Source organism: Canis lupus, chromosome 18, assembly GCF_003254725.2.
Source record: "Canis lupus dingo isolate Sandy chromosome 18, ASM325472v2, whole genome shotgun sequence".
Taxonomy (NCBI): Eukaryota; Metazoa; Chordata; class Mammalia; order Carnivora; family Canidae; genus Canis; species Canis lupus.
In genome coordinates, this window is record NC_064260.1 from 54971850 (window position 1) to 54984057 (window position 12208).

A 12208-nucleotide genomic window follows, 5' to 3' on the forward strand; every position below is an offset into this window, starting at 1 on the left:
GCAGCTCAATAACAAACCAAAACAATCCAATTAATGGGCAGAAGACATGAATAGACATTTTCCCAAAGAAGACATACAGATAGCCAACAAATGAAAAGATGCTTAACATCACTCATGAGGTAAATGCACATCAAAATCACAGTGAGAAAAAAAAAATCACCACACATTTGTCAGAATGGCTATTGTCAAAAGAATGAGAGTAACAAATATTGGCGAGGATGCAGAGGAACAGGAACCCTTGTGCACTGTTGGTGGGAATGTGTCTTAATGCAGTCACTCTGGAAAACATGAAGGTTCCTCAAAAAATTAAAAACAGAAATGCCACATGACCCAGTAACTCCACTACTGGGTATTCATCCCAAGAAAACAAAACCCTAATTTGAAAAGATAGATGCATCGTTGTGTTCACTGCCACATTATTTATAATAGTAGCTAAGGTATGGGGACAGACTAAGCCTCCATCAATGGACATCTCCCGATGAGTGGAGAAAGAAGATATGCTGTATATATTCGATGGCGTATTACTTGGCCATAATAAAAATGAGATCTTGCCATTTGCAACGACATGGATAGACCTTGATGGTTTCACGCCAAATGGAAATAGGACAGAGAAAGACAATTACCATATGATTCCACTTACATGTGGAATCTAAAACAAAACTCAACTCCTAGAGAATAATTTGATGACTGCCCGAGGGGAGGGTGGAAGGGTGTGTGGAGGACAAAATGGGTAAAGGCATCAAGAGGTACAAACTTTCAGTTATAAAACAAATAAGTCATGGGGATGTAATGTACCTCATGATGACCTATAGTCAATAATACTGTATTGCAAATTTGAAAGTTGCTAAGAAATCTTAAAAGTTCTCAAAAGAAAAAGCTTTCACCATCAATATGTTAAATAAGGACTTTTTTTTTTTTTTGCAGATACTCTCAGTTTAAGAGAGTCCCTTCTCTTCCTAGTTTGCTGAAATGTTAATGATACATTCTATTGAATACTTTCTCTGCAGCCCTTGAGATGATCCTATGATTCTCCGCTTTATTCTGCAAATGGGATGAATTACATGGATTTTCAAGGGTATAATTAAGCTTGCATTCCTGGGAAGAAACACATTTGCTTATGATATTATGTAGAAAAGAGTTGACATAGCAGGCCTGAGACTACTGTCCTTAGGAAGTCCTACTTGCAAGATTGGTCTTTGGCTGGGGTCTGGAACTTTGGTTTCAGAAGTGTTTCCACCTTTCCAAAGTGGCTCACTGTGCCTAAACTGTACAAACTATGTGGTTTATGCTGAACACCTGCTTCCTTCTGGGAGTCAAATTTTGGTAAGTACGTGCTAAATAGAGGTTGCTTATGTAGCTATCCTCCAATAAAATCCTTGGACACCCAAGTCTCTTACCTGGTAGACAACATTTCATACATGTTATCACAACTTACTGCTAGAGACATTAGGCAAATCTTATGTAATTCCACTGGGAGAGGATTCTTGGAAGCTTGCTCTTCTAGACTTCACATTTTCTTTTTACGGACTTTAGCTTTGTATCATTTCATTATAATAAATCATAGCCAAAGTATGCCGAGTCCTGTGAGTTCTCCTAGCAAATCAGTGAGTCTGGAGGTGGTCTTGGGGATGTTTAGTAGCTATAGTACACTTTTTATATATCATTGAATTTCATTTGCTAATATTTTGTTCAGGTGTTTACATACATTATGAGAGAGATTGGTTTGTAATTTTACTTTCCTGTAAGGACCTTGTCAAGTTAGGCGTTAAGGTTAAGATGGGCACCTGAAATGAGGTGAGAAATATTTCTTCTTTTTGTTACATGAAGGAAATTGTGTAAAATACTTTATTTCTTTAGAAGAAGGATTCACTGATGAAGCCACCTAAACCTGGATTTTTTTTGTAGGAGATTTTATCATGACCAAATTTCTTTAATGTATACTTGATTTCAGATTCAGATTTTCTATTTTCTGAGTAATGTTTGGAAAAATTTGTGTTTTTAAAACATCTTCCCATTTTTATACATTTTCAAGTGTGTTGATGCGAAGTTTCTCATAACAGCCTCATGTTTTTTAATGCCTACAGGATATATAGTGATAGCCCCTTTTTCTTCCTGACTTTTTTTTCTTGATTATTTTTTTAAGATTTTGTTTGTTCTTTAAAAAAAAAAAAGAACAGGGTGTGATCCTGGAGACCTGGGATCAGTCCCATGTCGGGCTCCCTGCATGGAGCCTGCTTCTCTCTCTGCTTGTGTCTCTGCCTCTTTCTCTGTGTGTCTCTCATGAATAAATAAATAAAATCTTAAAAAAAAAAAGATTTTGTTTATCAGAGAGAGAGAGAAAAGAGCAGAGGGAGAGGGACAAGCAGACTCCCAGCTGAGTATGGAGCCCAGCGCAGGGCTCAATCTCACAACCCCAAGATCAGGATCTGAGCCGAAATCAAGGATTGGACACTTAACCAAGCAAGCCACCCAGACGCCCCTTTATCGATTATTTTTGATAGGTGTTTATCAATTTTAGTAATCTTTCTTAAAGAAACAACTTCTGGTTTTTCTTCACTCTATATTTGTTTTCTCTTAATAGATTTCTGCTCGTCCTCAGTTCCTTTGTCCTAGTTTCTTCAGGTTTTACTTGGTGTTCTTTTTGAGATGGAAACCTAAAGCTTACCTTTTCAGTCTTTCTTCTCTAATATTTGTATTTTAAGGTTATAAATTCCCCTCTACATGCTAATATGGCTGCATCTTGTAATCCAATGTCCTGCTAAATCAAACTAACATATAATTGTACTGACTTTTTGTTGATCCTTTAGGATTTTTTATGTTCATGGTGATCATTTTCTTTTCTTTTTTTTTTAAGCTTTTATTTATTTATTCATGAGAAAGAGAGAGGCAGAGACATAGGCAGAGGGAGAAGCAGGTTCCCTGTGGGAAGCCCAATGTGGGACTCAATCCCAGGACCCTGGGACCACGCCTTGAGCCGCTCAAGCACTGAGCCACTCAGGCATCTTTCATGGTGATCATTTTCAATTAAGGAGAGTTTTACTTCTTTTTTCTCAATATGTATGCCTTTTGGAGTGTCTGCCTGGCTCAGATGGTAGAGCATGTGACTCTTGATCCCTGGGTCATGAGTTCAAGCCCCACATTGGGCCTAGAGCTTACTTTCAAAAAAACATAAGCCTTTTTTCTTTTTCCTTCTCCTACTGCTCTGGGCCAGCTAATACAATATTGAATAGAAGTAGTGTGAGTGGATATCTGTGCCTTTTCCCCAATTCTAGAAAACATTCAGTCTTCCACCATTGAGTATGGTATTTCAGAGATGCCTTCTACCAGGTAAGGAAATTTCTCTTCTTAGTTTACGGAGAATTTTCATCGTGAATGGGTGTGAATTTCATCACAGCTACATCTATTTAATGATCAAATGCCTTTCCTCCTTTATTCTATTGATTTGGTGAATTTCACGTATTGATTTTTAAATGTGAGACCAACTTTACATTCCGTGATAAATTCCACTTGGTCATGTTATGTTGTTATTCTTTTTACATTGCTGGATTCAATTTGCTAGAATTTGAAAACTGTTTGCATCTATGTTCTTGAGGGATACTAATCTATAGTTTTGTTTCCATGTGAAATATTTGTCAATCTTGATATCAGGGTGTCATAAAATGATCGGAATTGGGAAATGCTTCTCTTTTTCTATTTTCTGAAAGAGTTTATATAGGATTATTATTTCTTCCCCAAATGTTTGATAGAATTCATCAATTAAGTCATCTGTACCTGAAGTTTTCTTTAATGGGAAGGCTTTTCATTATGAATTCAATTTCTCTTTTTTTCTTGAGCCAGTTTTGGTGATTTGTGTCTTTTGATGAATTTGTTCATTTCATAACACTTATCAAATTTATTGGCATAAAATTGACTATCAATAACCTTCTGATCCTTTTAATATGCATAAGATCTATAGGAACATTCCCTCTTTCATTTTTTAAAAATATTTTATTTATTTATTCATGAAAGACAGAGAGAGAGGCAGAGACATAGACAGAGAGAGAAGCAGGCTCCATGCAGGAATCTTGATGTGGGACTTGATTCCGGACCCTGGGATCATGCCCTGAGCCAAAGGCAGACGCTCAACCACTGAGCCACCCAGGCGTCCCAGGTTTTATTCTTCTTTCTACTTTGCTCTTTTTTTTCTAGTTGTAGATAAAGTGATAGACCATTGATTTTATTTACTTTTTAATTTTTAAAAGATTTTATTTATTTGAGAGTGAGCAGGTGAGCGGGGAGAAGGACAGAGGGAGGAGAGGGAGGAGAGAAAATCTCAAGCAGATACTGAACTGAGCACGGACCCCGATGAGGGGTTCAGTCCTACCACCCTGAGATCATGAGCTGAGCGGAAATCAAGAGTAGGATACTTAACGAACTGAGGCACCCAGGTGCCCCAAGACACTGATTTTAAATCTTTTTTTTTTCAGGGCTCAGTCAGTTGAGCATCTTGACTTCGGCTCAGGTCATGATCTCAGGGTCCTGTCAGGTTCCCTACTCAAGGGCGAGTCTGCTTCTTCCTCTGCCCCCTTCCCCTACTTATACTCACTCTAAATAAAATCTTTAAAAAATTTCTTTTTCTGGGGATCCCTGGGTGGCTCAGCGGTTTAGTGCCTGCCTTTGGCCCGGGCTGCGATCCTGGAGTCCTGGGATCAAGTCCCACGTCGGGCTCCCGGCATGGAGCCTGCTTCTCCCTCCTCCTGTGTCTCTGCTTCACAGAGATAGTCACAGAGAGAGAGAGAGAGGCAGAGACATAGGCAGAGGGAGAAGCAGGCTCCATGCACCGGGAGCCTGACGTGGGATTCGATCCCGGGTCTCCAGGATCGCGCCCTGGGCCAAAGGCAGGCGCTAAACCACTGCGCCACCCAGGGATCCCAATAAATAAATCTTTAAAAAAAATTTTGTTTTCTAATAAAAGCTGCATTGTAGGCATTTTAATGTTTTCATTATTATTCAAAGTACTTTCTAATTTCCCTTGTGAATTCTTCTTTGATCCATGAATTCTTTACAAGTGTATTATTTAACTGCTAAATATTTAGTGTTTTCCCAGTGTGGCAACTATCAATATACTGCCCCTCAGCTCCAGATTCACCTTTCAGCACCTATTCTGTATTCTGGGGTAGCAGACTAGACTCTTAAGAATTTCTCCCTTGCAGTGAGCATGATGATAAGATGATACTAGAAGGATACTGCAGGAAGAAAGGGGCTTTCCTGGTTCCAGTATGCATCTGCTCTTGCTGCGCAGTCTGTCAGAGACGTGTATGTGGGGGGGACATCCAGTGGTGCTCTGCCCTAGCTGTGTGCCAAGAGTGGAGGGTCCTGCAGCAATCCTCTAGCTCCAGCCCAGGTTTGGCGACGAACTTGCCAAAGCCTCACCACCTGCAAAGCATCCAGCTCCCTCTGTACTCCTGCCCACCAGCTCAGCTTGCTGCATCCCAGAGGGTGTTTCCCAGAGGTTTCCTGATATGGACACCAGAGGCTCCAGATCTTACCCCTGCAGTAGTGCCCCAACTCTTCTGCATACCCACCCACTAACCTTGGCCCACCCACGCTCTGGAGTGTCATTTCCCAGGGCCCTCCCAAAAGAAACACCATGTACATTCACCACGTACTCTACAAAATTGAATCTGATCAAGATACTCATTTCACAGCAAAGGAAGTGTGGCAATGGGCTTATGCCCATGGACTTAACAGAACTTCCCACACATATTTCATCACCTGGAACCAGGGGGCTTCACTAAAAAGTGGAAGAGCTTCCTGAAGACTCAGTTATAGCACCAGGTGGGAGACAATCCATGAAAGAATGATGGCTGATTTACAGAATAAAGTACATCTTTGAATCAGAGACCATTATATGGTGCTTCATCCCCCGGCCAGCATACAATTGATCCAGGTACCAAGAGGTGGGAGTAGGAATGACTCATCTTATTACACTGTATCAATCCACAGAGTTTTTGCCTCTTATCCTGAAAAATCTGAGCCTGCTGATTTGGAAATCTTACTTCTCAAGTGAGGAATGTTCCACAAAGGGATGTAACAATGGCACCATTGAATTACAAGATAGGATTGCCACTTGGCCATATGGGGCTCCTTATGCCCCACACATAAACCACTGGGTGAAGAAAAGGGAGGGGGTCCAATCTACTGGCTGGAGTAATTGATGCTGATTCTCAAGGGAAATTTCTACTGCTGCTATACAATGGAGGCTAGGAAGACTTTGTCTGGAACCCAGAGGATTCTCTGGGGCACCTCTGAGTGCATCCATGCTACCCAAAAAGCAGGGCAATTAAGGACCAAGATCTTTTAGAATGAGACTTTGGGTCCCTCTACCAGGTAAAGAGCCCAGAGCAGCAGAAGCTCAGCTGAAGACAAGGGAAATATGGAATAGGTAGTTGAAGAAGAAAGCCATGGATCCCAACTATGACCTTGGACTAGCTACAAAAATGACCAACTAGAAAAATGAAGACTACAATAGCTTTGCATGTTTTTCTTTTATTTTTGTGTTTATTTGTACACACTGTTTTCTCCTTTTTACTTCCCTTTTAATGTACAAATTGTAGGAGGTCAACTTTATAATTTAATCTTTAGGTAATAGAATATTTAGTGGAACTAGGACTAAAATTGTGGAGTAATTACTACAGTCAGTTCTGGATACAGTGACTATTGGGACAGTGTCTTCTCATTTGTGAGAAAGGTGAGAACATCACTTTTAAGGATAGATCTATCTTATTGGTAGGAATGTAACTGATAGGGAAGTTCAAATATGTATCGAAGAGCACATATGGAATCTGAGTAGTCAAAAAGATGGATTTTGTTACCTATTTTTTGCCTCGGCTCCAGGTTCACCCTTTAGTACCTATTCTTTGATAATGGACTGGACTCAGCATTCCTTCCTTACAGTGAGCATGATGTTAGCTTTGTCAGTAGAGGGCAGTGGAGGGACACTCAAGGAAGGAAAGGATTTGTCTTCTTGGCTCCAGTGAGCTCTGGTTTGTTTTTCCGTGCTCCAGTGCCATGGTCTCTCAGCAGTGCAGGTGCATAGGGCCATCAGGGGCCATCAGGGGCCATCAGGTGGTGCTCTGTTCCAGCTACACACCAGGAGCAGACACTCCCTCAGCAACCTGGCAGACCTGGTCCAGTCCCAATCCCAATGACTACTTTGCTGTGGCCCTCCTGAAAAGGATACTGCATGCTCCAGGCCTTGCACCTGGAGCAACCCCCTAACTCTCTGCATCTGTACCCTCAGTCTTTTTTACCTTTGCCCTGGACCATCATTTTTCCCAGACCCCTCTAGGCATGGACACCACATACCCACAGCAGTGCCCCAACTCGCTCTCTACATCTGTTCACCAACTTTGGCTCTTCTCCCTGGAGGGTTAATTCCCATGGCCCTCCATGCCCTGTGTGGAGGTCATGCACTCCAGGCCTCATCACACAGGACACTCCTCTAACTCTTTTGGTCACCTTCCCAACAGCCTTGGCTCACCTGTGGCCTGAAGGTTGTTTCCTGGAATCTTTCCAATGTGGATACTGTATGCTCTGGGCCTGGTGCCTGCAGATGGTATCCTTACACTCCCTGCACCTGCTCACCAGCCTCAGCTTACCTGTGTTTAGAGGGTTGTGTCTTGCCTGACAACTGTGAAGCAGCTCCGGCCTAGCTAAACCAGTGAACTTGTCTACCATCCAGTGGGCTGAAGTGAGGTCTGAACCCCCGCCTTGGGGTTGGGGGACCTTGCCAAGTTTGTCCTTTCTTGAGTACTCTCCCTCAGTCCTCAGGTCCCCTTTTAGAATTCTCTTTACATCTTTGTAGTTATTCTTTTTGCCATAATTTATTAATTCTTTATAGTAATACCCTTTTTATGTTTAAATGATTGTATAGCTTGTCTCCTGATTGGACCTAGATTGAACCACCTAGCTATTTTATTGTTACTGATTTCTAGCTCAGCCCCATTATTGTCAAAGAGCATACTCTTTTAAATTGAGAATTGCTTTATGGCCCAGTATATTTACCATATACTGATCAATATTCTGTATACTAGGGAAAAAAACTGCATTCTAAATGCATATGTATTATAAAGAAATTAACAGGAAAAAAAGACAAAAAGAAAGTCTTTAACTGGCTACTATTTCTGAGGTGCTCTATTCCTTTCTGAGAATCTGAATTCCCATCTGTCGTTTCCTTCAAGCCAAATAACTCCTTTAGCATTTCTTGTAGTGCAGCATTGTTGACAGCTAATTCTCTTTTATCTGAAAATACCTATTTCAACTTCATTCTTGGAAGTATATTTTTGGTGAATGCAGAATTCTGACTTGACCTTTTTTTTCATTTTAGTATCTTAGAGATGTTGTTACATTCTCTCCTGGCTTCCAAATTCTACTGAGAAGCAAACCATCGTTATTCCTCTATATGAGGTATGTTGTCTGCTCTTGATGTTTTCAAGATTTGCTTTTCATCTTTAGCTTTCAATGATTTGACCAGGATATCCTAGTGATGGCCTTTCTGTGTTTCTCTAGGTTTGTGAAGTATCTTAAATCTATAAATCTCTCTTTCATCAAATTAGGGAGATTTTTGACTATTGTTTTCCTAAATGCTTTTTCTGCTCTGTTCCTCATTCCAACAGGATCTCAGCCATTATTAGAAGTCCCTGGATATAGGGCACCTGGGTGGCTCAGTGTTGGATCATCTGCCTTTGGCTCAGGTCATGATCCCAAGGTCCTGGGATCGAGTCCCTTATCAGGCTCCCTGCAGGGAGAGAGGCAGAGACACAACACAGGCAGAAGGAGAAGCAGGCTCCATGTAGGGAGCCTGACGTGGGACTCGATCCTGGGTCTCCAGGATCACACCCCGGGCTAAGGCGGCGCTAAACTGCTGAGCCACCGGGGCTGCCCTGTTAGTTTTAAAGATTTTATTTAGGGGCACCTGGGTGGCACAGTTGGTTAAGTGTCTGCCTTTGGCTCAGGTCATGATCTCAGGATCCTGGAATCAGCCCTGTGTCAGGCTCCCTGCTCAGTGCTTCTCCTTCTCCCTCTGCCTGCTGCTCTATTTGGGCTCTCTCAAATAAATAAAATCTTTAAAAGGAAAAAAAAAAAAGGATTTTATTTACTTGAGAAAGAGAGCACAACCCTCAATCATAAACTCTTTGTCTGCTTTCTTCAGTATTTGGGTCACTCTTCTCTATTCTTTTACTCTGGTTTTAAATAATATGGGCCTGGGATCCCTGGGTGGCTCAGAGGTTTGGCGCCTGCCTTTGGCCCAGGGAGTGATCCTGGAGACCCAGGATCAAGTCCCATGTCAGGCTCCCTGCTTGGAGTCTGCTTCTCCCTCTGCCTGTGTCTCTGCCTCTGTCTGTCTCTCGTGAATGAATAAATAAAATCTTTAAAAAAATAAAATAAAAAAATAAAAATAATATGGGCCTATCTCTTGACTGCCAGTAATTATTAGATCCAGAAATTATGTATAAAAATATAGTGTCAACTCACTTGGGAACTAAATGGTTTGAGGCTACGGCAATTTTGATAAGTGTCAGCTTACCTGTTTCATCTTGTTCCTAGTAAGGAGTCCTGAGCTTTTTATCTGTTCACAGTTCCCTCCCACTGGCGGGTCCTGAATTCTAATTATCAGTACCATATATCTGCCAAAAATTCTATTCTGCTTTTCAGAGCTTTGCTCTGAAAAAGATAGCCTCTGGCCCCAAGACTTGGTAAATATCTTGAGAAGATGATTGTTTGTGTTTTAAGCTCCTCCAGCCCTCAGTTTTGTTTCTCCAGTGTTATCAGATAACCTGGCTCAGCAGACTTTTTCCTGGCTATAACCCTCTATCTGGGCAATGCATGGATTTTTAGCTTCTTGCTCAAACCCAGAATCAGCAAATACCCCCAGAGAAAAATCTGCTGCAAATTGTCAGCTCACTTCTCTATGACTCTCCCTACTTTAGAATTTCAGGTCCCCCAGTCCTCTTTCCTTCAGTAATTCCGAGGCCCTTTAAAAAGATAATTTTTATATTTTATGTTTTTTTTTAGTTACTGAGGCACTACTCAGCCAGAAGCAACCTTATCCTACTAATAAAGTCTCCAAGCATTTGTAAAATACTTTTCTTTCCTCTGAACTCTGAAAGCTGACTGTCCCCAAGGAGTTAATTTAACATTCCATCTTAAAAACAAGTAGGAGAGGAGCAAACTGTTTTACGGCATATTCCCCATAATCACAGCTGCATATAAAATATATATACATATTGTCAAATATTTGAAATGACTGGGATGGGATTATGGCAAACTGTATGTTTGTTTGCTTTTGGTAGAAATATTTCTGAAATGTTACACTGTTTATAAGAAGTATACAAGTAAATGTAGATCATCAGGGAGGGGATGGAGAAGGAACTCAATGGCTGAAATACAGCAGTGGGAGCAGTGGGAAGATTAACCGCATAAATCTTTTTTTTTAAGATTTTATTTATTTATTTGACAGAGAAAGAGAGCGCAAGCAGGGAGAGCAGTGGGCAGAGAGGGAGACGGAGAAGCAGGCTCCTTGCTGAGCAGGGAGCCTGACATGGGGCTCCATTCAAGACCCTGGGATCATGACCTGAGCCAAAGGCAGGTGCTTAACTTTTATTTTATTTTTATTTATTTATTTTTAAAGATTTTATTTATTCATTCATGAGAGACACACACAAAGAGAAAGAGAGGCAGAGACACAGGCAGAAGGAGAAGCAGGCTCCATGCAGGGAGCCCGACATGGGACTCGATCCCGGGTCTCCAGGATTGGGCCCTGGTCTAAAGGCAGTGCTAAACTGCTGAGCCACCTGGGCTGCCCTTGTTAGGTTTTTTTAGATCACTTGTTCCAATTACAGGATATGGGGTCTTACATGGTTTATTTAAACACTGTACCTTTTCTTTTCTAATAACTATTAAAATCTTGACAGTGCAGCTGATTACCTATAGTCTCTCTTTCCCTAGAACTTTATTCTAGCCTTTTAAACCAGGACTCAAAAAAAAAAAAAAAAAAAATAAACCAGGACTCAGCATACTATGGCCTGGGGCAAATCTAGCCTGTTTTTCCCTTGAGCTAAAAATAGCTTTACATTTTTACATGGTTAAAAAAAGTCTACAAAAAATATTTTGTGACACATGAATATGATATGAAATTCAAATCTGTGTTCTCAGTATTACTGGAACACAGCTGCATCCGTTCACTGACAAATCATCTATGGCTCCTTTCATACTACAATGCCCAAGTGGAGTACAGGCACATGTCAAAGATAATACAGGTTTGATTCCAGACCACCACAACAAAGAAATACTGCCATAACGTGAGTCAAATGAATTTTTTGGTTTCCTAGGGCACATAAAACTTAGGTTTACTCTGTACCGTACTCTACAAAGTGTTCACTACCTTTATGTCTAAAATACCCTACATATTTATCTTAATTAAAAAATAATTGCTGGGGTACCTGGGTGGCTCAGTAGGTTGGGCATCTGACTCTGGTTTGGGTTCAGGTCATGATATCAGGGTTGTGGGGGCCATTCCTGCACTGCCTTGGGCTCCATGCTCATCAGGGAGTCCGCCTGAGAGTCTCTCTCCACCTCCCCACAAATAAATAAATCCTTTAAAAAAATGAAAAAAAATTGTTAAAAATCATCTGAGCCTTCAGTGAGCCATAATCTTTTTGCTGGAGGAGGGTCTTGCCTCAGCAGTCCTGCCGCTGCTTCACCATGCACTTGTGTGTTATGGAGATGGCTGCTTTCCTTAAACCTCATGAACCAGGGATCCCTGGGTGGCGCAGCGGTTTGGCGCCTGCCTTTGGCCCAGGGCGCGATCCTGGAGTCCAGGGATCGAATCCCACATCGGGCTCCCGGGGCATGGAGCCTGCTTCTCCCTCTGCCTGTGTCTCTGCCTCTCTCTCTCTCTCTCTGTAACTATCGTAAATAAATAAAAATTTAAAAAAAAAAAAAAAAAAAAAAAACCTCATGAACCAACCTCTGCTAATTTCAGAATTTTCTTGGGCAGCTCTCTCACCACTCAGCCTTCATAGAATTGAAGAGTTTTGGCATTGCCATGGGTTAGGCTTTGGTTTATAAGGAGTGTTGAGGCTGGTCTGATCTTCTATCCAAACCACTCGAACTTTTCTGTATCAGCAACAAGACTGCTTTGCTTTATTTGTGGGAACACCAGAGC